The following is a 6,000-nucleotide window of genomic DNA, read 5'->3' as shown; positions in this document are numbered from 1 at the left end:
GACGTTTTCAGCAGGATTGTGCCCCAGGTCACAAGGCTTGTCCAGGAATGGTCCCATGGGAACCATGACAGGGATTCAGTTTACTGCAGTGGCCTGTCGAGTCACCAGATCTCAATCCAATTGTGCATCTGTGGGAGGAGATGGAACGAGCTGTTCAGAGTAGACGTCCACTCCCAGCCAACCCGACACAACTGTGGGAAGCATTGGAGTCATCATGGCCCAGCATCCCTGTGGGTTTCTTTCTACACCATGTAGAGTCCATGGCCTGACGAATTGAGGCTGTTCTGAGGACAAAGGGGATTGCAACTCGATATTAGGATGGTGTTCCTAATGTTTTGTACACTCGGTGCCAAAGGAAAGTATTCAGACCCCTGGACTTTTTCCACATTTTGTTACAAAAATTCCTCAATCTACACACCAAAGCCCATCATGACAAATTGAAAACAGTTTTTTAGATTTTTTTTTTCTGGTAAATAATAAATAAGTATTCATTACTATGGAGACTCAATTATACTCAGGTACATCATGTTTCCATTAAGTATCCTTGTGATGTTTCAACAACTTGATTGGAGTCCACTTGGTAAATTCAATTCAAACAGGCACACACCTGTCTATATAAGGTCCTACAGTTGACAGTGCATTTCAGAGCATAGTGAAGCATGGTGGTGACAGCATCATGCTGTGGGTATGTTTTTCAACGGCAGGAACTGGGAGACTAGTCAGAATCAAGGGGGAAGTTGAATGGAGCAAAGTACAGAGAGATCCTTGATGAAAACCTGCTCCAGATTGCTCAGGACCTCACACTGATCCACCTTCCAACAGGACAAGGACCCTAAGCACACAGCTAAGACAATGTTTGCAAAACTGTTTTGCTTTGTAATTTTGGGGTGTTGTAATGGAGATTGATGAGGGGGGAAAACAATTTAATACAGCATTATTATAAAATGTAACGTAACAAAAGGTGGAAAAAGTCCAGGGGTTTGAATACTTTTTGAATGCACTATCAGTTAAAGATGATATGATCAGTTTTCAGCATTAGTTTCAGTGGATTATTTTTATATTACCAAACATGTTTTTTAATTTGTACCTTTATTTAACTAGTCAAGTCAGTTAAGAACAAATTCTTATTTTCAATGATGGCCTAGGAACAACTGCCTGTTCAGGGGCAGAACGACAGATTTGTACCTTGTCAGCTCGGGGATTTGAACATGAAACCTTTCGGTTACTAGTCCAACGCTCTAACCACTAGGCTAACCTGCCGCATCTAACCGCAACATCTTCTCTTGTGTATAGTTTTAAATGAAACAAACTGTTTTAAATGATATGGTGTCTATATATGAACCAAATTTGATCCCATTCACATTCTCACAAACAAATGGCCGACACTGTGGATATATAATTGTTGACATCCAATGGTCATTCTTATGGTGGGTTGCAAGATGCAGGATCCTTCCAAGTTTTACCCACCAAAGGGGGACTGTCATGACGGTCCTGTGAGGATCAGGTTACAGTGGATCTCGGTTTACAGAGAGATCTCTCCCTCCCGAAGAGGGGGAGAAGTATAGAGGGATTGATGGGGGGGTTTATGACCTCACGCCCATCATAAATTATAAGGCAACAGCCCAACTCCATTCTGTTCTCTAATGTGAGAGACTGGAATGTCTGTGTGCCTTAGGAAGAGTTTACAGCCCAAAACTAAACAACATCAAATAAATGGACTTTGGGACATGTATATTTGATCAACCAATCGGTGGAAACAATGATGGATAGAATATGAAAAGATGCAAATTGGCTGAAAGGAATTGGTATAAATGGAAAAATATACCAGTTTCATCTGAGGACAAAAATGTTGACAGCTGAGCCACACAGGTTGCAAAATAAATGGGAGGAAATGTTCAATCTACCAATTCCATGGCACATGGTTTATGAACTGGTACAAAAAACTACACTTGACTCAACACTTAGTTTTTCAATTTAAATTATTATATAAAAGTCTTGCCACCAAAAGAGTGCTATATATATGGGGCATACAACAATCTCAGCTCTGTACATTTTGTTCACTTATTCTGCTATTGCCCATATGTAGCTTGTTTCTGGACACAGGTTCAGGAATGGTTAAAAAAATCACAACATGCACTTAAAATTAACCTTACAAATAGCAGTGTTGGGCGATCTGGAAAGCCATAGTCAGTCGATAAATAATACAACACTCGTAGGAAAGGTTTTCATCTTTAGCTCACAATCTGTGGATAATATACGTTTAGAAGGATTCAAATATTTTGTAAAACATTTAATAAATATACGGCACATGGAACCCAAACAAGGGCGGTCTATGGTGATAGGTGGGATGGGCTCAGGGGGCGGTCTATGGTGATAGGTGGGATGGGCTCAGGGGGCAGTCTATGTTGATAGGTGGGATGGGCTGAGGGGGTGGTCTATGGTGATAGGTGGGATGGGTGATGGTCTATGGTGATGGGGTTGGGCTGAGGGGGTGGTCTAGGTGGGATGGGCTGAGGGGGTGGGATGGGCTGGGATGGGCTGGGGCGGTCTATGGTGATATGGGTGGGATGGGCTGGGATGGGCTGGGGGCGGTCTATGTGGGATGGTGATATGGTGTGGGATGGGCTGAGGGGGTGGTCTATGGTGATAGGTGGGATGGGCTGAGGGGGTGGTCTATGGTGATAGGTGGGATGGGCTGAGGGGGTGGTCTATGGTGATGGGCAGGGGGTGGGGATGGGCTGGGCTGGGGGTGGTCTATGGTGACAGGTGGGATGGGCTGAGGGGGTGGTCTATGGTGACAGGTGGGGGATGGGCTGACAGGTGGGATGGGCGGTCTATGGTGATAGGTGGGATGGGCTGATGGTGGGGATGGGCTGATGGTCTATGATAGGTGGGATGGGCTGAGGGGGCGGTCTATGGTGATAGGTGGGATGGGCTGAGGGGGTGGTCTATGGTGATAGGTGGGATGGGCTGAGGGTGGCTGAAGGCTGGGATTAAAGACTTTGTTTGGTAATGTATTGTTGTTACATATAAAAATACCATCTATGTAAAAATGTATTGGTAAAATGTATGTATAGGTAGCAAAAAGGGTGTACAAAAAAGAGGACAAATTGGGGTTTTAAAATAAAGAATGATGGAAATTACTCGAATATGGCTTATTGAGAGGTCAATAAGAAAAACATTGCAATGAAACATTTTCTAATCAAATCAATTGTAGCCATAGCTGTAGTTTTCCTCGTCTTCAGGTTCACCCTCTCCAACTGAACAGGACATCAGTAGGTTTAGTCGGCGCACACAGATATGCAGCCTCGCCTCCTGAAGTGCCATCGTACAAAACACTATGGAAAGAAAGTACATTTTCTTAGAAATATACCTTTGCACTGTTTGTCTCCATTTATGGTCTTGGTATAACCTAGGCCTACACTATAGTCTATCGATCATGTTGGAAGAGAGAAGAAACCTCTGGGAGGAGGGCCGGAGAGAAGAAACCTCTGGGAGGAGGGCCGGAGAGAAGAAACCTCTGGGATTATTTTTCATATTTAAATAAATGTGAAATGCAACCTCTGAGAGGAGGGCCGGAGAGAAGAAACCTCTGGGAGGAGGGCCGGAGAGAAGAAACCTCTGGGAGGAGGGCCGGAGAGAAGAAACCTCTGGGAGGAGGGCCGGAGAGAAGAAACCTCTGAGAGGAGGGCCGGAGAGAAGAAACCTCTGGGAGGAGGGCCGGAGAGAAGAAACCTCTGAGGAGGAGAAGGCCGAGGAGGGCCGGAGAAGAAACCTCTGGGAGGAGGGCCGGAGAGAAGAAACCTCTGGGGAGGGCCGGAGAGAAGAAACCTCTGGGAGGAGGGCCGGAGAGAAGAAACCTCTGGGAGGAGGGCCGGAGAGAAGAAACCTCTGGGAGGAGGGCCGGAGAGAAGAAACCTCTGGGAGGAGGGCCGGAGAGAAGAAACCTCTGGGAGGAGGGCCGGAGAGAAGAAACCTCTGGGAGGAGGGCCGGAGAGAAGAAACCTCTGGGAGGAGGGCCGGAGAGAAGAAACCTCTGGGAGGAGGGCCGGAGAGAAGAAACCTCTGGGAGGAGGGCCGGAGAGAAGAAACCTCTGGGAGGAGGGCCGGAGAGAAGAAACCTCTGGGAGGAGGGCCGGAGAGAAGAAACCTCTGGGAGGAGGGCCGGAGAGAAGAAACCTCTGGGAGGAGGGCCGGAGAGAAGAAACCTCTGAGAGGAGGGCCGGAGAGAAGAAACCTCTGAGAGGAGGGCCGGAGAGAAGAAACCTCTGAGAGGAGGGCCGGAGAGAAGAAACCTCTGGGAGGAGGGCCGGAGGGATCCACCCCAACGACACTAACCACAGTCCTATTTCCCACAGTTCTCTGCTCATGCTGCTCTGGACTCAGGCAGGGCCATGACAATACCAGTAAAAAGAACAGACCTAGGTCCTCTGAGAAATAAACAATCAGTCTATCTTAGAGGTGATGAGTGGTGACTCCGCCTAGTTGGAAGGTATAAACATGTCATTGTGTGACTTGTATGTTGTATTTGCAGCTGACGTATCCAGTAGGTTGAATAAATCTGGTGTGTGCTTTTACTAGTTGTCAATCTGAGTATCTACTCTGTTTGTTCAGAACTTAACAATCCTTTTATTGAGACCACACTTGGCGCACTTGATATTGCGGACCCAGCAGAGAATCAGGGAGGAGGGGCATCATGAGATTAATAAGCAACTAATTCTCAAACCCTGAGCAATGTGACATTTGCAAATTACATGACACTCCCTGAACTAAATTGAAAAAAATACTAAACCCTACATATGTTGAAACAACTACATATGTTTATTACATTGTCTTTTAAAGTTAGATGTATTATTTTCATCCTTGATGAAGAATGTGTTTGGATAACTGCATGGAACTTGATTGATCTGTTTAATGAAAAATAAATAGTTGACATTCTACTGCTCAGCCTATGGGTTATCTATACATAAAATGTGTTTGTTTAATTGATAGCATGCTAAATCATTTTAAATTCTATGTATCTACTGAATACATGTAACTGCACCTCTACATTCCAATTAGCTAGCCCCCAGTATGCTCTACAATGCATACAAATAATGTTTTTCAGTATAAAGGACATTTTTCATATTTAAATAAATGTGAAATGCAACTAATGTAAAACATTGTGTGTGTGTGTTTTCTATGGTTACCACAATTCAAGTATGGTCCACTTACTAAAATTGTTTAATTAGGTAGCATGCTAAACCATTTAAATGTCTATGTAGACTGAATACATGGTCACTACAGCTAATGGAACCATTAGCCTTTACCTGCCCCATTGTTCAGAGTGGAAGAGCTGGGAACTCACCATGATGGTCCACATCTACCACAACCTTTCCTATTGTGTTAGTAAGCACCACAGCATTTTAGGAAGCCATTGTTCAGAATCTGTTCATACACTCCGTAACAATGGGAGGGGGTGTGGCCTGCACAGAGGAAGACCAGGAGGTCGATTTCAGAGTCTATTTAGGACTGGGATCCTTTCCAGAGTTGACAGGTTGACAGTGAGTACAAACCCAGTCTGCCTCTCTCCTTCCACACGGAGTACAAACCTGCAGTCACTGGGTCCTGCTTGTCACAGTGGAGCCCAGTTTGCACTGCAGGATCCAGAGATGGCATCAGTGAAGCTGGAAGACTGCAGTCAAACACTGGAGCTGAATGTCAAAATTAAAAATGATGAAGAGGAGGAGAACATTGGGAAATATTTTATTCGTGGTAAAACCAGGTTCTAGGACCCCGTAAAACCAGGTTCTAGATATAAATGCTATTCATAAACTAAACCTCCATAAATTATGACCCCGTCTATTGCTAATTGAATTCTGACCTTACACATCCATGAAGAACTTCCGACTGCACTAATGTAGTTATGAAAGTTCAATCAGTAAGGCTGGTCTGAATGGATCGTCACTTCATTCATCTAGTAAACTCTATGGTGCAGACATGGTTTAATAAATCCTGATG

This window comes from Oncorhynchus masou, chromosome 7 (genome assembly GCF_036934945.1).
Source record: "Oncorhynchus masou masou isolate Uvic2021 chromosome 7, UVic_Omas_1.1, whole genome shotgun sequence".
In the NCBI taxonomy this organism is placed as follows: domain Eukaryota; kingdom Metazoa; phylum Chordata; class Actinopteri; order Salmoniformes; family Salmonidae; genus Oncorhynchus; species Oncorhynchus masou.
The sequence above is the reverse complement of the archived record's forward strand: the minus strand, read 5'-3'. Positions refer to the sequence as shown.